The sequence below is a fragment of the Lissotriton helveticus genome, chromosome 3_1, assembly GCF_964261635.1.
Source record: "Lissotriton helveticus chromosome 3_1, aLisHel1.1, whole genome shotgun sequence".
NCBI lineage: Eukaryota > Metazoa > Chordata > Amphibia > Caudata > Salamandridae > Lissotriton > Lissotriton helveticus.
The window spans coordinates 1887366520-1887392629 of NC_136061.1; the positions used below are offsets into that span (position 1 = coordinate 1887366520).

Consider the following 26110-nt stretch of genomic DNA (forward strand, 5'->3'; position numbering starts at 1 on the left):
GAAGACCTTGCTTGTCTGGGGAACATGTACTGTTAAGAAAAAACATATCTGTTGAGGATGACATTAACGTGGACCATGCTCCACACGAACCATTATGTGAAAATGGATAAGGAAAGAGTGGCAGAACTCCCTTCGGTGTCTGGAAAGGGGGGAGTCGACCACACACCCAACAATTAGTGGCATTGCTGGTCTGGTGTGAATAATGTAACATGCGGATAAAAGAATTGTTACGCATAGCGAGGCGGTAAGAGAGTTCATGAGGAGGCAGATCACTAAACGTGTGCTCTACTGTAACATTAGAAGACTTATTTACATGAGAAACTGGGAAATACAGGTAAAATGCATAACTGGTGCAGGAAATCATAATGCTGAGAAACAATATGAAACTTAGAAAAACGATACATCGAATTGAGTTTTGACTAACTCTCTCACTATGGGGGTCTATTTTATACATGTCAGAAACCGGTCTAACCGTTTCACCTAGGGGAGGACTTAGACAATCAAACTGGCTGACTTATTTTACTAGACCTTAACTTCAATTTATACTCCTGTTGCGGAGTTTTCTCTAACAGGGAGGGTGCAGTATCATTGTCTTTTGCGGGACAGTCCTTAAGAATAGAACTTTGGCAGTCCTTAAAATTCTCGGAAATGTTCTTTGAGACAGGTTTCAGTCCATAAAATTTTTTAATATGCGAAAGATGCACCCAGCCTTTGCGTCCCTCCAACTTCACGGCTGTACGGGTGGCGAGGAGGACCTGTCGGGGCTCCTTCCAGCGAGGCTCCAGCGGACTTGAACGGTCGAAATTTCGCACTAGGACCATGGATCCGGGAACGATTTCAAGCGGTGCCACCTCGGTATTGTCTGGAAATGCGGCGGCAACCTGTGAACGACAAGAGTTGAGGGCAGACATCAAGGAAGCTAGGTAATCTGTCAGCATATTACTTGAAACATCGGTAATACTTCGGGGTCTAGGTGTACCCCACATGTTAGGGGGGCGGCCGAATACGACCTCGTACGGGGACAGACCTGATCTGGAATGTGCGACCATGCGCATGTAAAACAGAGCAACTGGCAGAGCTACTAGCCAGTCCACACCTTTCTCTTGACAAACTTTTGCAATACGGATTTTCAAAGTCTGGTTATGTCTCTCTACGAGACCGGCTGCTTCAGGATGGCGTACACAATGGAACTTCCACTGGTACCCTAACAGAAGGGAAACGTGCTTCATGAGTTCAGATGAGAATGGCTGGCCGTTGTCAGAATATACGACTCTAGGGAGTCCGTAACGGGGGAAGAATTCACGAACCAACTGCTTGGCAGTGGTCGCGGCTGTGTAATCTGGGACTGGATATGCCTCTGTCCACCTGGACAAAGCGCATACAACTACAAGGACATACTTGAAACCTCGACATCGCTCCATCTGAATATAATCCATCTGGAGGACTTCAAAAGGGTGGTCAGGGGGCTGGAATCCACCTTGTTCCACCGGGACACTTTTACCTGGATTAAACTGACAACATATCATACAGGTACGGACTTTCTGCTTGGCTGCAGCTCGTAAATGCTTGTTGAACCAAATGTTCTGGATACTGTCTAACATTGCTTTTTCTCCTAAATGTGCTGGACTATGTGCGGTATTAATAATGACTTGAACCATAGAGTCGGGGAGAAACCATGTGGCTCTACCCTTCGTTAACCATCCTTGATCTGTCTGGACCCCTCCTTGTTCGGACCATTTCTTGATTTCTTCGGGAGTAGCATGTAACTGGATATCTATGACGTCTTGAGTAGGGTCTTTAACTGTCATACATGTAGTCAGATCTGGAGTATGTGTCTGTGTCGGATTAACTGGAATGTCAGGAGTCTGTGCTGTAAACTTGGCTGTACGATCTGCTAGATCATTACCTTGGGAAATAGTGTCAGTAACTTTCGTATGTGCTTTGCACTTCATGATAGCAATAGATGTCGGTAAATGTATTGCATCTAACAGAGCTTGAATAAGGAGACCATGCTGAATCTTGGTTCCATGAGAAGTCATGAAACCTCTCTCCTGCCAGAGCACTCCGAAGTCGTGTACGACTCCAAATGCATAACGTGAATCTGTGTAAACATTAACTTTCAGGTTCTTGGCGTGTATGCAGGCTTGTGTCAGAGCAACTAGCTCTGCTGCTTGAGCAGATAGGGTGTCAATACGGTGTGTCTCTATAACTTCAGTGTCAGTAGTCACTGCATACGCGGCGACTAGTTCTCCTGTACTTGTTCTCATACATGAACCATCCACATAAAGTGTCAGGTCGGGATCTGGTAATGGAGTATCTGTCAGATCTTGTCTTGGTTTTGTCATAATGTTGACTACTTCCACACAATCGTGTGTGGCAGAATTCGAAGTAACTGATGGTAACAGTGTAGCAGGATTTAAAACATTGCAGCGTCTGATTTCTATGTGTGGCTGGAACAGTGTCAATTCATAACCTGTTAAACGTGCAATTGTCAAGTGCTGAGTTTGTGTTCGGTTTAAAAGAACTTCCACGGAGTGTGGAACCTGTACTGTCAGGTAGTGTCCTAATACTATGGAATCACTTTGTCTGATAGCTAGTGCTGTGGCTGCAACTGACTTGAGGCACGCAGGCAGAGCCTGGGCTACAGGATCTAATGTGCTCGAAAAATAAGCACAGGGCTTGTATTGTCCTGCTTGATCTTGTGTGAGGACAGATAATGCTGTACCTTCGCGTTCAGTGACGAAAAGTGTAAAAGACTTACTGTAGTTCGGTGTAGCTAGAACAGGAGCTTGGCATAAAGCTTTCTTTAACTCATTAAAACTAAGTGTATGTTCAGATGTCCAAGGGAGGACAGTCGATACGGCTGCCTCCTGTGTCATTAACTGTATCAGTGGTTTAGCTAGAAATGCATACTGAGGAATCCATTGTCTGCAATAAGAAGTAAGGCCGATAAAAGCACGTACCTCCTTCTGGGTCTTGGGCTGAGGAAGACTCGCTATTAGCTGGATACGGTCTGGTGTCAACTGCCTACCCCTCTTGGACAGTAAGTGTCCTAAGTAGACCACTTGCTGGACACAGAATTGAAGCTTAGAAGGGGACACCTTGTGTCCCATCTCGGCTAGGAAATACAAGACTGTAAGGGATGCTCGCTCGCAAGCACATTCAGAACGGGCTGTGATCAGTAGATCATCGACATACTGGAGCAGGGCAGTGTCAGTTGGCATGTGAATGTTGTCTAGTTGCCTCTTGAGTGCTTGACTGTAAATACTAGGACTTTCTGTGAAACCTTGAGGAGCTCGTGTAAACATATAGCTCCTTCCATTTAAACAAAATCCGAAAAGAAACTGGCTGTCTGGATGAATGGGGACACTGAAAAACGCATTCTTGAGGTCGATGACTGAAAAAAATGAAGCTTCGGAATCAATGGCTGTCAATAGGGAAGAGATATCTGGGACAACTGGGTACTGCGGAATAATACATTTATTAAGTTCTCGTAGGTCAATCACTAATCGATATACTGGAGGTGCATTCGGATCAGTACGTTTCATGACTGGAATGATCGGAGAATTACATACATTGGAGTCAGTTTCTACAACTACTCCTTGAGCCATGAGCTCGTCAATAATTTTTGATAAGGCTGCTACAGCCTCAGGTGGCAATCTGTACTGTCTGATACGTGGCAGGACTACACCTGGCTTGAGAGTCACACGATGGGGTGTGATTTGCATAAAGCCAACATCAGTTGGACCTTGCGCCCATAGATGCTGCGGAACATTAGACAATCTCGGATCAAAATCTCGTAATACATAGTGACCCTTGAATTCACGTAGGAACAATCGTATTCCCTCTGGGGAACAGCATATAACTGCACCTAACTCTTTCAGTGTCTTAATGCCTAATAGGTTTTCTGGACATGACTTAGTAAGTAACAGATCAGTAGTGCGGGACAATGGACCTACTTCTAGAGTTACTGGCTTTGATATTTCATTTACAATAGGCTTTCCTGAAAATCCAAGGGAAACATTTCTAGAGCCTGAGAGCGGAGCCCCTGGAACTTCGGCGTGGCTTATAGTGGTCCTACTTGCCCCTGTATCAATCAAAAACTTTCTGTCTTTCCCTAATACTTGACTGTGAACATAGGGACCCTCTTGATCTACAGGTATCTCGATGAGAGGCAAGCCTACCTCCCTCTCTAGGCTGTTTCATGAATACGGTTGATACTCTGGATACTCGGACTGAGCATACTGGTACATCTGCTGTGTAACATGCTGTGTTGCAGCGATAGGCTGCGGTGCTGTAACTGTCTGTTGTGCATTCTGTGACTGAGGAGTCTGTGAAGCTTGCTCTTGTCTAGGCGGACGTGGTCTTTCTTTAGTCTTACCGGTAGCTATGTTGTGTTTCAGAACTGCACACTCGTTTATAAAATGACCTGGCTGTTTACAATAATTGCAGTTTCCTTTAACGGGAGCTGCAGGATGACTGGCTTGATTCGGACCCCTCTTCTGACTGTCTTGAGGAACAGATTGTGCAACTAGTACTTTCATTTTCGTGTCTTTCATACGTTTTCTTTCATGTTCTTGTTCTTCTCTGATTCTATTCTGGTGATATTGGAGCATCTGTAACATCTGGGACGGGGTATTAGCTTGCCAGGTACTTTCGACTTTCAAAACTCGGTTTTTAATTGGTGGGCTTGAATTCTCGACTAATTTAGTAACAAAAAGATGAGGGTATGACTCACTACTTGTCTTGAGGCCACTGTTGATGCTAAAACATTTCTCAAATCTAGAATAATAATCACTAATATCTTCGTCTTGTTTCTGTTTACAGGCTGAGATTGCATCCCAGTCTTCTTTTCTAGTTGTCAATAATCTGGGTAAAACTTGTATTAACAATTCTGGTAATTCTTTACATTTATCTCCAAGACCGGTACCTGGTACTCGTGCCTTATCTTCAGCTTCTAGAACTGCCCAATCGATCTTTTTCTCTCCCACCTCCCATTCTTTTTCCTTGAGTTTCTCATATACCCCTGCGGGCAACAAGACTTTTAACATTTTAATAACGTCTGGATACGTGTATTCTCCCATACGGAGCATGTCTTTTAATTCTCGGTGGAACCCTGCTGGATCTTTATCATGACAGGGAATTAACTTTTTCATCTCTAAGAGTTCCATCTTTGTGATCGGGGTGTAAACAAACACTCGTTGCATTTCACCACCTGCTGTCTTAACTGGATGTACTTCTCGTAACGGATTCTGTCTATCTATGTAAAAGGGTTTACCTTCTGGGGGTGAGATATGAACAAAATGCGGGTTCAAGAACGTTCTGTATTTGTGCCGCTGTTCTAGAATGACACTAATTAAATCGGTACCTAAACCTTTCCATCTATACTGGAGCAACTCGTTCAGGACATCGTGTAACGGACCTGGATCAGAATGTTGACCCTCATACAATGTAATGAGGTGCTGGATCATATACATACCCGCCAGTCGTTGCTCGGCTGGGGGCAATTTCAGAAACATGTGTGCCACTATTTCGTCTGGAAAAGTGGTAGAATCAGTAATCCATCGGACTGCTGATCGGACTAGTTCTTGTTCATGCATAGTACTTAACTCGCTATAACCGATTCGTAATTTCAGAATGTGATCGGTAGCTTGGAATACTTGTTCTAGAGAACCTTGTTCTGGTGCTGGATGGTGAAAAACTGGCTTGTGTTCTAGGCGTAAATGGCGATCTGGAAATCTAGATTTTCCTACATACGCTATTCTGTCGGGATTCTCGTCCTCTACCTCTTCAGTATCAGAGTTACTTTCTTTCTCGCTTACTTGTGCTGCTTTGCGTTGTTCGTGTATCCTTATTATTTCTTTACGAATCTTCTTATACATACTCTCTATACTACTGATGGTTCTGTGCTTACCCTCGGCTATATTATCACTCCACCTTGTCAGGGCTTTCATTTCGGCTTGATCTTTGGTCGGATAATCTTGTTCCCTTATTAGACAATTAATCAGAAACTTTAATAGCATGAGCTGGACTTCAGCATTTCTTTGGCACATGACATCACTAATACTTTCTGGATCATTCCCGGTACGGATGAAACGATATATTCTGTCTAGATCTTCTTTCATATCTGGTAGGGTGACTAGATACTCGGTCACCTTTCTTACGCGTAATGAATATAAAACCATATTATCCTCGCCTGGGACTGGATCATAGCCACATTCGGTAAGGGCTTTTCTTATTTCTGCAACAGACTGATATCTGGGCGTACGCTGTGACGCTTGTGCATGTAATTCGGCTAACGTTAAACGCTTGTGTGGCGGCGGGGTTCCTGGAGTACCTCCCCCTGCGGCCCCTAAACTAGAGTCGTCTACTGATGCTCTTCGTCCTGGCAGAGTGGGAAATGGAAATGCAGGCTGGACTTGTATGGCGGGCTGGACCGGGGGTACCGTAACAGGTACTCCGGTGTCTGGAGGAGCGGGAAGTGCCTGATTTACAGGGACTGGCGGAGCAGGAACAGGATTTGCATATTCTGGGACTGTGTCGTCCAAATAGGACGAAATGAAAATATCAGCTGCGGTCGGTTTGTGACGTAGCTTGGTCGGAACTAGTGGTGGCGGAAAATTACTGGATGCCTCCAGGGTCGCTTTTGGCAAGCCCTCGGCAAGAAGAGGATACATACCCTTAAAAAGAGCATGCCTCTGTCTGTCTGACTGTTCGGTTTTAACTCGTTCACCTATCTCGATTAATTCTTTTTCTTGTGCTCGTTCTAAGGATTCTCTACTTAATTCAGACTTTCTGATTTCTTGTTCGGTTCTTTTATGAGATTCTTTGCGCCATAACTCGATGGCATCTTTCTGTGACTGTCTGGCTTTCTTTTTCCATAATGCTTCTTCTACTCTCATGATGCACTCGGCATCCCATGTGCTTGATACAGGCCATCTATACTTTTCTTCTAACACCTTGGTATACTCTACCCATAAATCTAGATACAATATGGCGCTTATGCCATGCTTCTGATACATAAAATGACCTGGACTGTCCCTAGGAGGGACAGGAACTGCTGCTTCTAGCAGACCTTTTCTGGTTTTTAACTGACGCAGTTTTGAAAAGAGTGGCATGACTGAACTATAATCTGGACACAATACAATACACAATAAACACGATAATTACTTCGCACTCATACCACGACATTAAAATACATGAATAACATTTAAAATAACAGTTCGAACAGAATACTACCTGGAATACGGAAAACAGAATACATGACTTTTCTCGAGAACAGAACTGACTAGAACAGAAACTAGATGCACTGCTGAAACAGTACGAAACTTACCGGTCTCATAAAGAGACACGTCAGGACCCGCATCCACCGAAGTGGACACTTCGTTTTGTGGGTCTGTGTACCACCAACCCACGGACCAGAGTCAATTAGATTGACCCTGTCTAGATACTACCCCAGCAACGGTACTCACCGGGCAGCAAGAACGGAAGGCCTCAGACTGGACTGGACTGCTTCGACGCCGGACGGACGAACTTCGGACTTCTGTTACGGGTGGGCCTCCGGATACCTCGGACCTTGGACTCTCGGCTTGGGCTCTGGTCGGGACTCGCCACGTTCCTCCACTGTCTCGTCTGGATGCTGGACCGCCTCCTCCGTCTCCTCCGTGGGCCTGAGGGATACTTGAAGCAGAAATATCTGCCGGTGCGCAGAAGAGTTCCGTCACGACTGCAGAGGGTCAGGGGGTCGGCGTGGCTTCACCGACGCGTGGGGAAAGGGCAAGTCCCTGTTCGGGCGCCATTATGTGGTAAATAAATAAATAATACCTCTATTTTTGAATGGATAAATGAATAACAGATAGCTCAATAAATAAGAGTCAAGATTCTAGGTAGTAGGAGTTTTTAGGTTTAATACAGCATAAAGGACAGGAACAGGACAACCTGCACAGGAATAGGATGGCAGAGCCCAGCAGCTGCCGGGGCTGGATCTGGGATGAGCGCGCTAATATTTAATAACAATACACGATCATATATACTAAAACAGTTGCATTACTATTCATACGATAGGCGGAGCAGTGGGTGTGGTCAATAGCAGTCGCGAAAGATAAGGGTGAAAGTAGGTGTAACAGAGGCGTATACATAGACATGTGATGCAAACGTAACAGAATATGTCATGAATGGGGCGGAAACATGGAGGGGGCTACCTAAGGAGCCGGGACCTCTAACCTGGTGGTGCGCGCAAACTTGGCAATGACGTGTTACTAGGAGAAGCTGGGGGGGCTACGAACTCTGTGCTAGGAGCAGAGACTGAAGTCTGGAGAGTCAGGGCGACATGTACCTAAGCAGTATCTAGTATCTGATGTTTAGAGAACATGTTGATAGAATCCAAAAGTTATCAGGGTAAAGGCTAACAGACTCTAAGACTGGAGCATGCATTATTCTACATGTAGTGCGTGATGAAGAATATTAAATGACCATTAATACAGTATTTTCCTTACATGGAGACGTAAAGGCTAGACAAGGACGGAAACTATTGATGCAGTTCAGTAGCTTAGGAATGCAGAGAAGGAGGGCTGGACTGATAACTAGAATCATAACATACTCTTGGCAGACTCAGAGGCAGAGCCAGGCTGAGCCGGGCACTGTGAGGCAGGAAGTAAGTGAAGGGTCAGGAACACAGGTGGGGGCTGTATCGCTCCTCAGCGAGGGCTCAGGAGACAGAAGCTGAAATCTGGTGTCCGGGCCCTTTTGGGGCCTAGGAACGGGGACTTTATAATGAAATAACGTGCACACTGAGAAACGTGGCAACGTAGCTTTACATAGGCCTGATATTCGTAGCTTTCACGAGAACTGGAAATAGACATACTAGAGATGGACACAACTAAAATTGCGTCTTTAATCGAACATGGGGAATACATATGCATATTTAATCATGCACACATAACATATGATGGAGGACGCGTAGGGACACAGAACATGGCAGAATTTACTTTTCCACATAAATCAATAACATCAAATTATAGCATCATAAATTGCATAAACCCAATGCATTTTGGGGCTTTTAGCCCCTTCGTCAGGGGTCTGTGTGAAGAAGAAGAAAGAAAAAGAGAAAAGGAAAACTGAGTTACTTCCGGTGCTTGGGAGGACGAATTATAACATATATGATGTTAAGCATTAATCTTACCGCAATATTGAACATGCAAACCCACTCTTGGATTCGATGAGTGGCGTGGCGCGTGGCAGCGTGTAATCTAAAGAATGAGTGAGTATAGTATGAAAACTCAATGTTCTCTGACCCAAAATATGTATAAAAAACGCACAGGGGCGCTCATTACCTGAATGTCGGTGATCAAGGTAACTGAAAGTAAAAGGACAGGCAGAGTATATCACGTTTTGGGATAAGGGTAAACCAATCCCAAATTAAACAGTCCACATATAAAGTTACTAACGATAAAGCTGAGCTCACCTGCTGGATAAATAATATAGCGTTTTAATCTGCGGAGTTAAGAGAGAGAAAGAAGGCTGATAAGCATTATAGACAGTACATGCTTATGAAGAAATATCCCTGAGCAATGCAGGGACTGGCATTTACCTGTCGGATGTCGGTATTCGTTAAGGAGACGGCAGTTTCACGAGCAGTTATGCGAGCAGTCACCGCGTTCTGGAAAAACAGTGAGCGGTTTGAAGTTTAAGAAAACGTCAGCAGATTAAGTTTGCTGAGCAACAGGCACGGAAGCTTAAAGCGTTAATCGGCAGATATGAAAAGGCGGCACTCACCGCAAAGTTCGACCGGCTGGTCAAAAAATGACCTCCACACCTGTGCTTGCCTAAACACAACTAGTCCCTTTACCCTGTCGGTGACTCGTCAAAATCGAAAGCCGAGGAGATCGAAAACGGACTATTACGTCCAAAAGAGAAGCGCCATAGCTGAATGCCTTTAAACATACTCTAAGAATTAGTATGTACAAAGAGTTAAAGTTGCGTCTACTATCTTCGGAAGCTTATACAGTATAACGCGTGTCCTGCTGATGAAACAAATGTAAAAAAATGAAAGAAACAGACACTAAATAATGAATGTCAAATATTTACATTGACTGCCTATTTACACTCTAATGCTGCGCAGCCCATTTATTAGTGGATCCTTAGTGTGGATGTCCTGCCTATTTACAATCTTGTGAAAATTTTAATGGGTCATCATGATAAATTGTGTAGATCTGTATTATTGGGGATGAGTGTAGGGGAAATATTAAGTAACACCGTGGAATTGAGATCATGAGGGGTCCTAGTTTGTGGTGTTCATAGAAAACAAACCATTTCCATTTTATCGTTAAGCCCACCCGGGGACATTGTTTGCAATTTACGAATCCAAAAGGCCTCCCTCTGGAGGAGGATCCTGGCATTGTCATGACCCAAACGCTGTGGGATCAGTTCAATTATTTGAAATCTTAGTTGTGCAAGCGTGTGCCTTGCGTCATTCCAGTGCTTTGCCAGCGGAGATGTGAGGTTTTTGTTCCGTATCTGGCTTTTGTGCTCTGATAGTCGAATTTTTAGTTTTCTGTCCGTCTTACCGACGTACAGTAGACCACATGGACATTTAATCGAGTACACCACGTGTTCCGAGTTGCAGTTTGACGTGTGTCTCAATGGTATTTTCTCACCTGTTTGAGGGTGCAATAGAGTGTTCCCAAGTATGGCATTATTGCAGTTTTTGCAATTAAAACACTTCGTCGTGCCTTTGTATGTTTCATTTTGCTGTCTCCCACTGTTCAATGATTTATTCAGTACCTCTTTGAAATTTTGGGCTCTTTTATATGCGAACAAGGGTTTGTCCGTGAATAATGTTCCAAAATCATTCTCTGTTTGAAGAATTTCCCATCTTTTCAATATGATCCTTTTTATGTCTCTGGAAGATGTTGAAAATTTAGACACAAAAACCATTCTTTGATTGGTTTTTTTAGATTTCTTCTGCAGGAGATCTTTTCGTGGGATTGACTCAACCTTTCCTAGGTGTGCTTCAAGCAATTTTCTGGGGTATCCCCTATCCAGGTACCTCTGTTTTTGTTCATCAAGACTTTTCTTGCATTGCACCTCGTCCGTTGATATTCGTTTAATCCTCATGAACTGTGAGATTGGGAGATTATTAATCAGGGAAGCCGGGTGGAAACTACTATAAAGCAAAGCTGTGTTCTTATCTGTAGTTTTTTTGTACAAACTTGTTTGGATAGAGCCTTCTGTTATTCGTACCATTACATCCAAAAATGGCAATTCTGTTTTGCTGATGCTGTGGGTAAATTGAATCCTCGGGTTTGCTAGATTTAGGGTTTTGATGTTTTCTTGTAATTCTGATGTTGACCGGTTCCAAATCAAGAAGACGTCATCTATGTAACGTTTGTAGTATACCAACCCATCTTGCCAGGTCTTGTCTTCAAGGATGTAATCAAGTTCAAATTTCGCCATAAATACATTGGCGTAGATACATGCCCCAGGAAATCCCATGGCTGTTCCCGACAATTGGATGAAATAGTCATCAAACCATGTGAAATAACTGTTAGTTAAACAGAATTCAAGAAGTTGCATAATCATCAATTTCATCTCGACTGGCTTATCAATTCTCAGTAATGCCCACTCCATGGCTTCTAGACCTTGCTTATGCGGGATCGAAGTATATAATGACGTAACGTCAATTGTGCATAGTGTCCATTCCATGCAGTTGTCTGTTGAGATTGTTGAAAGACTTCTGAGGAAGTCGGAAGTGTCTTCCAGATATGTCGGCCATTCTCTGATGAAGGGCTGCATCTGAGCATCAATGAATATGCCTGGGTTTTCGAAAATTGACGAGCAACCAGATACTATCGGTCGAAAAGGGGGATTTTCCAAACTTTTATGTACTTTCGGGAGAAAGTAAATTCTGGGTCTTCTTGGATACGTTTGTTTAAGAAAACGTCTGGTCGTGTTATTAATCCATTCTTGTTCTTCTGCTTTTTCCAGAATCATGTCCAGAGTTTTAACAATTTCCAAAGTCGGGTCTTGTTCGAGTTTCGCATATGTATTTGTGTCTAATACATGCTCATTGCCCCGTTGTATGTAGTAATCCGAGTCCATTATCACCAGACCTCCTCCTTTGTCTGCCTTTTGGATCTTGATGGTGTTGTTTTTTGCCAATGCATAAAGTGCGCTACGCTCTGCTCTAGTTAGGTTGTTAGATTTCCTTTTGTGGTGTATTTTGCTCAAATCAGCTTTAACTAAAGTCTCGAATGTATCCAATGTTTTGTGCGAGACAGGTGCCAGAAAGTTACTCTTTGGTTTGAATTGAGTTACTGAAGTTTCCATGGTTTCATTAGGATTAAGGATTGTGAAGAAATGTTTGAGACGCAAAATTTTCATAAATTTGAAAAGTGCTACTTCAGTTTCAAGTTCATTTGTATGGTACGTACTAACAAATGACATGCCTTTATTTAACAGTTTTTCTTCAAACTCAGAGAGGGCATACTTCGAGATGTTTATTACAAGGCTTTGGTTTGGCTCCTTAATCCTGTTTTTTTCGATGATTCCTTCTCTTTGTCCTTTTCCCTTTCCTCTTCGCGTCTTTTTTCGTTCATTTGCATTGATGGTGGATCCGGTGGCTTGGTTGTTGACTGGCCAACTTCTAAAAAAGCATCAGATCCAGATGCTTGATCAGGTATAGTGGATCTTTGTGAACTCGACGCTTGATGTTGTTGCACAGAGATTGGTTGTCTTGACGTGTTAGTGTCATTGTCGGACATTGCACTTTCATCAGATGAAGCTGCTGGTTGTTTCTTGCCAGTGTATCTTCTTTTGGCATAAATTTCAGCCCAAGTGTAGGTTTCATTGAGCTTGTAATCTATAGTATCCCTCTTAAACTTCCGTAACTTGGTTTCCTGAAGTTCCTTCCCATATTTATCCAGTCTTACATCTATATCCTCTAAGATTTTTGACCATGGTTCCTCTTCAATCTTAGCTGAGAGCTCTTTTTTGACGTTAAAAATCTCTTCTTCCAAATCCTGTATGGTCTTAGCCAACTCTTCTACTAGCAACAGTATTAAGTCCAACGAACATTTGTTCAAAATCTCAAACCATTTTTCCATGAATTTGGGATTGCTGTTTAGTCTGTAGAGCATGGGGCGTATTGCCAGTCGAAGGCCCCTCGGGATCCGCTTAACTCGGTGATACTGTATCAATGTAGATGCATGTAGACGCTGGTTCAATTCACGCCTCACTAAGTATTCAAGCTGCTTGAGCTGTTGCGTGGTAGAGCCTCCTTTAGCATCAAAAGTCTTAGTTTCCTTTATGAGTTTGTAAATTTGAGAAGCTTCATCCTGTGTGTAAGCTTTAGTGTTTGCGCGGTTATCTGTGATTGCCGCAATAGAGTCGAAAGACATGTTTGAACTTGGTGCTAGTACCCCAAGTTGTGCAGTATGTGTCAACAATGAATGTATGTGGGGACTGCACTCGTGGAACCAATTTAGCCTGTTTGTACGGTATGTGTGCGCGTTGGATTAGTGCCTGCACACTAACAATAACATAAATGTGGGGCCTGGTGCCAGAGGTGACCAGGACTCCAACGTGCAACAACAATATCAAATTATCCAATCAAACAATATATTTCATGTTATAGTCACATATTTAATCGTTAATCATTGTATTTTTTCACCAATTGCATTACATTTCAAATGAATATCATGAATCAATAAAGTCCAGTGCAACATAAATCAATAACATCAAATTATAGCATCATAAATTGCATAAACCCAATGCATTTCGGGGCTTTTAGCCCCTTCGTCAGGGGTCTGTGTGAAGAAGAAGAAAGAAAAAGAGAAAAGGAAAACTGAGTTACTTCCGGTGCTTGGGAGGACGAATTATAACATATATGAAGTTAAGCATTAATCTTACCGCAATATTGAACATACGAACCCACTCTTGGATTCGATGAGTGGCGTGGCGTGGCGCGTGGCATGTATAAAAAACGCACAGGGGCGTTTTTTATACATATTTTGGGTCAGAGAACATTGAGTTTTCATACTATACTCACTCATTCTTTAGATTACACGCTGCCACGCGCCACGCCACTCATCGAATCCAAGAGTGGGTTCGTATGTTCAATATTGCGGTAAGATTAATGCTTAACATCATATATGTTATAATTCGTCCTCCCAAGCACCGGAAGTAACTCAGTTTTCCTTTTCTCTTTTTCTTTCTTCTTCTTCACACAGACCCCTGACGAAGGGGCTAAAAGCCCCGAAATGCATTGGGTTTATGCAATTTATGATGCTATAATTTGATGTTATTGATTTATGTTGCACTGGACTTTATTGATTCATGATATTCATTTGAAATGTAATGCAATTGGTGAAAAAATACAATGATTAACGATTAAATATGTGACTATAACATGAAATATATTGTTTGATTGGATAATTTGATATTGTTGTTGCACGTTGGAGTCCTGGTCACCTCTGGCACCAGGCCCCACATTTATGTTATTGTTAGTGTGCAGGCACTAATCCAACGCGCACACATACCGTACAAACAGGCTAAATTGGTTCCACGAGTGCAGTCCCCACATACATTCATTGTTGACACATACTGCACAACTTGGGGTACTAGCACCAAGTTCAAACATGTCTTTCGACTCTATTGCGGCAATCACAGATAACCGCGCAAACACTAAAGCTTACGCACAGGATGAAGCTTCTCAAATTTACAAACTCATAAAGGAAACTAAGACTTTTGATGCTAAAGGAGGCTCTACCACGCAACAGCTCAAGCAGCTTGAATACTTAGTGAGGCGTGAATTGAACCAGCGTCTACATGCATCTACATTGATACAGTATCACCGAGTTAAGCGGATCCCGAGGGGCCTTCGACTGGCAATACGCCCCATGCTCTACAGACTAAACAGCAATCCCAAATTCATGGAAAAATGGTTTGAGATTTTGAACAAATGTTTGTTGGACTTAATACTGTTGCTAGTAGAAGAGTTGGCTAAGACCATACAGGATTTGGAAGAAGAGATTTTTAACGTCAAAAAAGAGCTCTCAGCTAAGATTGAAGAGGAACCATGGTCAAAAATCTTAGAGGATATAGATGTAAGACTGGATAAATATGGGAAGGAACTTCAGGAAACCAAGTTACGGAAGTTTAAGAGGGATACTATAGATTACAAGCTCAATGAAACCTACACTTGGGCTGAAATTTATGCCAAAAGAAGATACACTGGCAAGAAACAACCAGCAGCTTCATCTGATGAAAGTGCAATGTCCGACAATGACACTAACACGTCAAGACAACCAATCTCTGTGCAACAACATCAAGCGTCGAGTTCACAAAGATCCACTATACCTGATCAAGCATCTGGATCTGATGCTTTTTTAGAAGTTGGCCAGTCAACAACCAAGCCACCGGATCCACCATCAATGCAAATGAATGAAAAAAGACGCGAAGAGGAAAGGGAAAAGGACAAAGAGAAGGAATCATCGAAAAAAACAGGATTAAGGAGCCAAACCAAAGCCTTGTAATAAACATCTCGAAGTACGCCCTCTCTGAGTTTGAAGAAAAACTGTTAAATAAAGGCATGTCATTTGTTAGTACGTACCATACAAATGAACTTGAAACTGAAGTAGCACTTTTCAAATTTATGAGAATTTTGCGTCTCAAACATTTCTTCACAATCCTTAATCCGATTGAAACCATGGAAACTTCAGTAACTCAATTCAAACCAAAGAGTAACTTTCTGGCACCTGTCTCGCACAAAACATTGGATACATTCGAGACTTTAGTTAAAGCTGATTTGAGCAAAATACACCACAAAAGGAAATCTAACAACCTAACTAGAGCAGAGCGTAGCGCACTTTATGCATTGGCAAAAAACAACACCATCAAGATCCAAAAGGCAGACAAAGGAGGAGGTCTGGTGATAATGGACTCGGATTACTACATACAACGGGGCAATGAGCATGTATTAGACACAAATACATATGCGAAACTCGAACAAGACCCGACTTTGGAAATTGTTAAAACTCTGGACATGATTCTGGAAAAAGCAGAAGAACAAGAATGGATTAATAACACGACCAGACGTTTTCTTAAACAAACGTATCCAAGAAGACCCAGAATTTACTTTCTCCCGAAAGTACATAAAAGTTTGGAAAATCCCCCTTTTCGACCGATAGTATCTGGTTGCTCGTCAATTTTCGAAAACCCAGGCATATTCATTGATGCTCAGATGCAGCCCTTCATCAGAGAATGGCCGACATATCTGGAAGACACTTCCGACTTCCTCAGAAGTCTTTCAACAATCTCAACAGACAACTGCATGGAATGGACACTATGCACAATTGACGTTACGTCATTATATACTTCGATCCCGCATAAGCAAGGTCTAGAAGCCATGGAGTGGGCATTACTGAGAATTGATAAGCCAGTCGAGATGAAATTGATGATTATGCAACTTCTTGAATTCTGTTTAACTAACAGTTATTTCACATGGTTTGATGACTATTTCATCCAATTGTCGGGAACAGCCATGGGATTTCCTGGGGCATGTATCTACGCCAATGTATTTATGGCGAAATTTGAACTTGATTACATCCTTGAAGACAAGACCTGGCAAGATGGGTTGGTATACTACAAACGTTACATAGATGACGTCTTCTTGATTTGGAACCGGTCAACATCAGAATTACAAGAAAACATCAAAACCCTAAATCTAGCAAACCCGAGGATTCAATTTACCCACAGCATCAGCAAAACAGAATTGCCATTTTTGGATGTAATGGTACGAATAACAGAAGGCTCTATCCAAACAAGTTTGTACAAAAAAACTACAGATAAGAACACAGCTTTGCTTTATAGTAGTTTCCACCCGGCTTCCCTGATTAATAATCTCCCAATCTCACAGTTCATGAGGATTAAACGAATATCAACGGACGAGGTGCAATGCAAGAAAAGTCTTGATGAACAAAAACAGAGGTACCTGGATAGGGGATACCCCAGAAAATTGCTTGAAGCACACCTAGGAAAGGTTGAGTCAATCCCACGAAAAGATCTCCTGCAGAAGAAATCTAAAAAAACCAATCAAAGAATGGTTTTTGTGTCTAAATTTTCAACATCTTCCAGAGACATAAAAAGGATCATATTGAAAAGATGGGAAATTCTTCAAACAGAGAATGATTTTGGAACATTATTCACGGACAAACCCTTGTTCGCATATAAAAGAGCCCAAAATTTCAAAGAGGTACTGAATAAATCATTGAACAGTGGGAGACAGCAAAATGAAACATACAAAGGCACGACGAAGTGTTTTAATTGCAAAAACTGCAATAATGCCATACTTGGGAACACTCTATTGCACCCTCAAACAGGTGAGAAAATACCATTGAGACACACGTCAAACTGCAACTCGGAACACGTGGTGTACTCGATTAAATGTCCATGTGGTCTACTGTACGTCGGTAAGACGGACAGAAAACTAAAAATTCGACTATCAGAGCACAAAAGCCAGATACGGAACAAAAACCTCACATCTCCGCTGGCAAAGCACTGGAATGACGCAAGGCACACGCTTGCACAACTAAGATTTCAAATAATTGAACTGATCCCACAGCGTTTGGGTCATGACAATGCCAGGATCCTCCTCCAGAGGGAGGCCTTTTGGATTCGTAAATTGCAAACAATGTCCCCGGGTGGGCTTAACGATAAAATGGAAATGGTTTGTTTTCTATGAACACCACAAACTAGGACCCCTCATGATCTCAATTCCACGGTGTTACTTAATATTTCCCCTACACTCATCCCCAATAATACAGATCTACACAATTTATCATGATGACCCATTAAAATTTTCACAAGATTGTAAATAGGCAGGACATCCACACTAAGGATCCACTAATAAATGGGCTGTGCAGCATTAGAGTGTAAATAGGCAGTCAATGTAAATATTTGACATTCATTATTTAGTGTCTGTTTCTTTCATTTTTTTACATTTGTTTCATCAGCAGGACACGCGTTATACTGTATAAGCTTCCGAAGATAGTAGACGCAACTTTAACTCTTTGTACATACTAATTCTTAGAGTATGTTTAAAGGCATTCAGCTATGGCGCTTCTCTTTTGGACGTAATAGTCCGTTTTCGATCTCCTCGGCTTTCGATTTTGACGAGTCACCGACAGGGTAAAGGGACTAGTTGTGTTTAGGCAAGCACGGGTGTGGAGGTCATTTTTTGACCAGCCGGTCGAACTTTGCGGTGAGTGCCGCCTTTTCATATCTGCCGATTAACGCTTTAAGCTTCCGTGCCTGTTGCTCAGCAAACTTAATCTGCTGACGTTTTCTTAAACTTCAAACCGCTCACTGTTTTTCCAGAACGCGGTGACTGCTCGCATAACTGCTCGTGAAACTGCCGTCTCCTTAATGAATACCGACATCCGACAGGTAAATGCCAGTCCCTGCATTGCTCAGGGATATTTCTTCATAAGCATGTACTGTCTATAATGCTTATCAGCCTTCTTTCTCTCTCTTAACTCCGCAGATTAAAACGCTATATTATTTATCCAGCAGGTGAGCTCAGCTTTATCGTTAGTAACTTTATATGTGGACTGTTTAATTTGGGATTGGTTTACCCTTATCCCAAAACGTGATATACTCTGCCTGTCCTTTTACTTTCAGTTACCTTGATCACCGACATTCAGGTAATGAGCGCCCCTGTGCGTTTTTTATACATATTTTGGGTCAGAGAACATTGAGTTTTCATACTATACTCACTCATTCTTTAGATTACACGCTGCCACGCGCCACGCCACTCATCGAATCCAAGAATGGGTTCGTATGTTCAATATTGCGGTAAGATTAATGCTTAACATCATATATGTTATAATTCGTCCTCCCAAGCACCGGAAGTAACTCAGTTTTCCTTTTCTCTTTTTCTTTCTTCTTCTTCACACAGACCCCTGACGAAGGGGCTAAAAGCCCCGAAATGCATTGGGTTTATGCAATTTATGATGCTATAATTTGATGTTATTGATTTATGTTGCACTGGACTTTATTGATTCATGATATTCATTTGAAATGTAATGCAATTGGTGAAAAAATACAATGATTAACGATTAAATATGTGACTATAACATGAAATATATTGTTTGATTGGATAATTTGATATTGTTGTTGCACGTTGGAGTCCTGGTCACCTCTGGCACCAGGCCCCACATTACAGCACGGATTTCCTGCAATAATGGGACATTAGTTCCCTGTTGATTAGGTGTTTTGGCTAAAGCCAGAAGGCCCAATGAGGATCTTCGTGCTGCTGCAAGATCCTGGGAGACCCGTCTTTCTAGGAGTACGATCCCCTGATTGATCGCGTCATTGGCTTTAGTAATAAATTGGTCGATTGGGCCAGTCACCGAACCCAGTCCTTGTGCCGTCTTGTTCCTCATTGCCCTAGTAGTCATGATGGCGCTGTAACACACGTGGATTATTGAGTGTTAAAAACAATAGCAAAGGGCGACCAAGATGCAGTGTGGATAACAATGGGCAAATGAAGAGGAAAATGGGTTGGCCCAGACCAGACTTGCCCAGGCTTGAACGGGCTTAAACGGGCCCGCCCTTTGCCCGGGCTTCGCCCCGGGCTACGACCCGCGCGCGTCCCGCGATGCGCGTCTATGCTCTTGCCTTAATACTCTGTCAGGTGAGAGGGGGGCATGCACTGGGAGGGGGCGCGGCTCGCACGGGAAGAGGCAACAGCTGATGGAGTTTAAGGCTGAGCCTCGCAGTCCCGGAGCCGCGCCTCGCACCTCCGCTGCGGCCACGCAGACGATGATACTTCCCTCCTCACCAAGGGGCTGGAGCAATGTTAGTGCAGGGAGCTACTCCTGTAGCGGCAGGAAACGTGTGGCAGAAGAAACCTCAAAGCGAGCGGCACCCGCGGAGCGGGGGCCGCGAGAGGATATGAAGCTTGGTGGGCGGGCACTGGGAGGGGGCGCGGCTCGCACGGGAAGAGGCAACAGCTGATGGAGTTTAAGGCTGAGCCTCGCAGTTCCGGAGCCGCGCCTCGCACCTCCGCTGCGGCCACGCAGACGATGATACTTCCCTCCTCACCAAGGGGCTGGAGCAATGTTAGTGCAGGGAGCTACTCCTGTAGCGGCAGGAAACGTGTGGCAGAAGAAACCTCAAAGCGAGCGGCACCCGCGGAGCGGGGGCCGCGGGAGGTTATGAAGCTTGGTGGGCGGGCACTGGGAGGGGGCGCGGCTCGCACGGGAAGAGGCAACAGCTGATGGAGTTTAAGGCTGAGCCTCGCAGTCCCGGAGCCGCGCCTCGCACCTCCGCTGCGGCCACGCAGACGATGATACTTCCCTCCTCACCAAGGGGCTGGAGCAATGTTAGTGCAGGGAGCTACTCCTGTAGCGGCAGGAAACGTGTGGCAGAAGAAACCTCAAAGCGAGCGACAGTCATTAATTAAATCTCTATTTAGTGAGGTCTCATGAGTAACCCAGACCTTATGCCAGAGAAGTATGGGGGAAATCCTTATGATATCTGAGATGTATGGGAGACCAGCTTCTATGTGTGTCATGTACGTGGAAGTAGATTTAGAAATGCCCAGTAGGTGGCAGATAAACTGATTTTCACAACGTCGTATCATCTGAGCGTTTTCCCTCCCCCACAGACCGGCACCATATGTAGCTGTAGAGACACATTTAGCTTTCTATATGTGTATCAATTCTTTGGCTGGTTTCCCCCCTAGTTTGACCGAAAAATTACTCAGTGCTCCGATAGATCGTGTAAAGCTAGTTGTCTGGCAGCGACAGCTGCTTGCCAGCTTCCGCTCCTGTCGAAGTTTATACCCAGGTAAGAGAACCTATCTGTGTTTTCAATTCTCTTACCATCGAGGAAAACTGGATAGGGCCCCCTATTTGTCCCTTTCACACTGGACATTGTGTAGGTTTTAGATGTGTTGACTCTTAAGCCTCTGTCCCTCATAAAGGTGGTTAAGTTATCCACGGTCCTCTGTAATCCTAATATGGTCTACGACATTAAAGCAGCGTCGTCAGCGTATAAAAGTATTGGCACTGGGGACCCACTAATGGTAGGATAGTCGTGATGTGCGCCCCTGAGATATACTCCAATGGAATTAATGTATAAGGTAAATATTAGGGGTGCCAAAATGCACCCCTGTCTTACCCCCCTCTGTATAGGGAAATTATCTGAGCACTCCCCCATGCGGCCAAATTTCACCCTTGCTCCTGCTCCCCTGTAAAGTTCTTTGATAAAGGCCAAAATTTGACTGTCAATACCCATGTCACTGAGAGTTTCCCAAAGTAAAACGTGATCTACACAATGGAAGGCAGAGCTAAGATCGATAACGGTGATAAAAAGTTTTCCACGCTTTGCCTGTGTGTATTTAGAAATAAGGAGTGCCAAGTTTAAACACTGTTCCACGGTCCCTTTACCTGGTCTGAAGCCATACTGTAAATTTGAAATAATTTGATTTTCATCCCCCCAAGTTTGGATCCTGTCTAATATGATCCGTCCTGCCACCTTCATCAATGCGTCCAGAAGTGAGACTGGATGGTAGCATGTTGGGTCGTCCCTGTCCCCCTTTTTAAAGATGGGGACGACTATGGCATCAGGCCAGGAGGGTATGAAACCATGTTGGTTGGCACTATTTAAAACATTAGTGATCATGGGGGCCCAGAGGTCTAACTCGGCCTTATAAACGTCGATCGGGACGCTGTCTGGGCCTGGTGCCTTACCCGATGGACTATCTTTTATAGCTTTAAGCACCTCCTGGTAACTAAAAATTATGTTGAGTGGAAATGAGCTGGACTGATTACGACATTAAGACTGACCGTCCTGTCGCTGGAGTTAATCACAGTGTCGCCCGGAGTTGCTCTGTCGTAGAGATGTTTAAAATGAGTCACCCATGTATCCCCGGTTATTGCTATATCAATAAAATCTGCCTCTTGGCTTTGTAAAAGGGGGGCATTTACCACCTTACAAAAGGCCGTGTTGTCTCTACTATGTGATGCCTCTTGTAGGGCCTTCCAGGCTTCTCTCTTTAATGTAGCTTTTCTGATTTTAAGGGTCTTTGTGTACATCTTTCTGGATTGCCGAATGAGCTCACGGTTTCTTGGTTTTGCGTGGAGGAACTTTTTAAGGGCTGTTAATGCTTTGGTGCACTTATGATCGAACCACCTATAAGCTTTATTTGGCTCGGCTCGATGTTCTCTGGTCAATAAGGTTTTTACAGTAGCTTGTATTTTTAAAAAAGAAGTCATAACTTTTTCTGGGTCTTCATCTTGTGCCAGGCATATGGACATATCATCAAGGGACGACTTAAAAGCTTTCTCAGGAACCCTAATGGCTCCACCTTGTCCCATTTGATTGTATATCCATTTTTAGATGCCAATTTAATCTTTGGGGTATATAATAAGTTTTCCGCTACATTTCTTCTATGCCCTTTGATTATTAATGTAAAGGATAAAGGGTAATGATCACTGAGGGGAACATGACCCGTTTCCCAGGATGATATTAACCCAGCATGGGCCGTGGATAATAATGTGAAGTCAATTGTAGAATTACTCCCCCTCCCATTAAAAGTTGGCTGGAAACAGATACTCGGACTGCATAGCTCATTAATAAATGACAAGTTAAAGTGAAAAAGAATATTGTTAAAAGTGCTACCAGATTTCGTGTGGGTGAAATGAGTGGGACTGTCTTCCCTATGCTCGGCTAGGCCGCAAATGCCCGTGGCGCGAACAGGGCAGATAGTGCAGTTGAAATCCCCCACCCAGATCATAACCTTTTCTCCCAGCGACTGATCCTTTAGGATAATTAGACTAGACGAGAGCTGATTAATTATGGTCTCTATCATATCAAGAGGCAAATTGTTGTAAAAATTTACTATAATCATGTTGTTTGAAAGGCCCCAATTAATCAACAAGATCTGATAGAAATCGATTGTCAGAAACTTTAAAACTTTAATGTCTCCTGTTGTGGAAAGATATATACACAGGCCCCCTCTGTTTTGTCCCTGTGTGCTAGCCAGGGCTGGGGTATGAAAGGTTTGATACCCACTTATATTTAGTTCCTCTATGGACCAGGTTTCCTGTAAGCAGATGATACTATGTTTAGTGACAACGTCTAACCGGGGTTGCTGATGCACTTTACTTGCCAGACCGGCCACGTTCCAGGAGATAATGCTATAAGTAGAGTCCATATGCCTACAGCGTATGTTCTCTCTGGGAAAGCTTTCTCCATCTTCCTTAGATAAGAGAGGGGCCGTTTGGGCCTAGGGTTCTAATTGGTATTTTGAAGCCGTGGGCATATCAACAACTGGAGTAGCTTTCTGGTGATATCTAAAGACTGCTGCCTTCTTCCCAATAGTATCATTTATATACTTCGAGTCCCCATCCAGCTTCAGCGTTGAATTCCTCATTTGCTGATTTGACGCTGTGGACACTATGAGCGGCAGAGTGACAGATTTTAATGGGTGCTCCGCCGAAATAGTATTCAGATGTCAATCTAGATCGTCCAACCCCGAAAGCACATCATAGCGGTTAGTCAGAGAAAAAGGCCAGAGTGGGGTGTGGGAGAATTGTTGTGTACTGTCACCCCGATGGTTTATGGGCCTTTCTATATATCTAAGTACGGGATGTGTAAATCTCTGTTGGTTTATGTTCAACTGATGAGGAGCGTGGGCAGGATATTCATATTTAGCAGAAAAAGCACGGGGCCATAGGGAGTCATCAGGGACTGAGGATAAAAATAACTCAGAACTCAAGACGATATACCACTGCCTCCCCGTTCCAAATACCAATCAGCAATATGAGTTACCACCCTCCGATCTCTAAAATTAATAATAATTACATCCCTATTAATATCTTTGGGTCTCTGTCCTACCCAGGCTAGTGTTCTCACAAACGCTATTTGCCCATCTATGTGAGGAGAGAGAGGCCTGTTGTTTCTGAGCAACTAGACTACTTTGTTCTTTAATTCTGAGTAGCCTGCCTTCTTTCCTTCTGTTAGCTCTGGGATCCCCGTAAGCACTATGACGCATGGGGCCGCCTCTGGGGGCAAATATATATGACAGCCTGTACTTTTTATAGCCTTATCTGATCCATAAATCTTGTCGGGAGTTATATCGGTAGTAAGTGGTAGTGGTTTAGGAGTGTGGCTGTGTGGTCCTCGACCTCTTATCTCCCCAGCCCCAGTTACAACTTTATCAGATACCTTACTGTGCTTTTTGGAGCAGGCTGAGGTATCCCCTGTGTTGGAGTGGCTATTGGGCTGCTGCCCACTGCACATGTAATTAGGTTTAATGGCTACTAGTTCCTTTAAAAGTTTGCTATTTAATATAGTTGTTTCCTCTAAAATATTCAGTTGTTCACCCATCCTTTTTACCCTCTCAATCAATGGAAGGAGTAGGGATCTGACAAACTGTTCTATGTTCTCCATGGTACATAGCTTAGGTGCGAGTTCGGTGGTATTGGAGATGGACTGATTCTTAATTCCCTAAAATTTTTGATCCATTGGGGCCAGGTTTTTCTGATTTCCTAGCAAGGTTCGGTCGATAAGAGGACTTATAACAGTTCTGGATGTTTTAGTGTGCCTGCCCCGATGGGAGTTCCCACCTCTCTTCCTCTTCAATGGTGCTCCTTGCCCTGGTAGTTTTTGTGGAGTTTTACTATTTGTATTCACAGGGGTGGGGCTGGGGAGCTGTAACCTTGAAGGCTCCTCCATGGAAAAATCCAAGGAGGGATCCAAAGTAACAGCATCATGTTCCTCTCTCCCACTATGGTCGTGTGATGAAGATTGTGTGTTATCCTGAAAAAGTAATGGGATACTTATATCAGTGGTTGGAGTATTCTCAATGCATTGAATACTTTGTTTAGTTTGTTTAGGGGGGGTGATCGATATTATTGAGCCCAGAGATGAGCGCTTATTTTGTTGGAACTCTAAGGATATACGTCTCTCGGCAACTGAGATTTCGTGCTCTAGTGTCGAGACGGCCTTAGTTAAGAAGGCGTCTAATGTCCCTCTGATGCTACCCCCCGCCTGAGTTTTCTTTCCCTTGCCGGGTTTGGCAGACATTGTCTAATCGATTGTCAAAAAAGTACCTGAAATTGTACGGTCACAGATGGAGATGTCATAGGTATGCCCCAATCACCCACAAGCTCAGTGGTCCATTTCCAACAAGATAGAAACCGGTGGGAGACCTCTTACTGCCAAGCAGTCCCGGATAGTGGATCCAAGACAGGTGGCCCAGCCCTGCCTTGACCTGGCTTAGACGGGCGTAGACGGGCTCGCCCTTGGCCCGGGCATCGCCCAGCGCTGCCCGCGCGCATCCCGTGAGTCGTGGCAGGGGCGTGGTTAAATAGAGGAAGGTGGTGAGCGGGAAGAGGACCAGCTGCGTCCAGTCAAGCACTGCCTTCTGGTCCTCGCAGTCCCGCTGCCTCGCGCTGGTGACATCCTTTTAGCCCAGTTCGGTGCAATGGTTATGAGGAGGCAGGAAGGCAAAAGTCTGCAAAAGTCAGTTGATTGAGACCCCAGTCCTAGTGCCAGGTGATTGCAGGAGGGATCGCGGCACTTCAAAAACGGCTACGAGCGTCTTTGTTTGATTCGATAGGGCATCAACCGCATGGGGTACCAACACTAACAGCTTATGTGACAAAACTATTCCCTCACTCTGTCGTATTGACACAGCCGTTGCTGCAACTGAGCAAAAACACCCAAGTAATGCTCTAGCACCAGGATCAAGAACTGCTGAAAAATAAGCACAAGGACGTTGTTTATCGCCATGTAACTGGACTAAAACTGACAATGCACATCCATCTTTCTCGTGCACGTAATGTGTAAAAAGCTTCGTGTAATCTGGTGTACCTAACACTGGTGCTGAACAAAGGGCTTGTCGTAACTGTCGAAAAGCATTTTCACATTCATCTGTCTATGGAAGGGGTATGTGAGTGTCTTTTGTCAAAAGTGCTAACAAAGGCTTAACAATGTAGAAAAACTCCAAAATCAATTGCCTGCAAAAGGAAGTAAGACCCAGAAATGCACGTACTTCTTTCTGTGTCTTAGGTACTGGTGTGACTAAAATTGTTTAGGA

At 43.7% G+C, this 26110-nt stretch overlaps 1 protein-coding gene across 2 annotated transcripts in view; it reads right to left on the reverse strand.

Moving 5' to 3' along the window:
* LOC144823936 (sperm-specific sodium:proton exchanger-like) overlaps window positions 1-26110 on the reverse strand; it is an 8804346-nt gene that overhangs the window by 2854163 nt on the left and 5924073 nt on the right. The window lies entirely within an intron of this gene.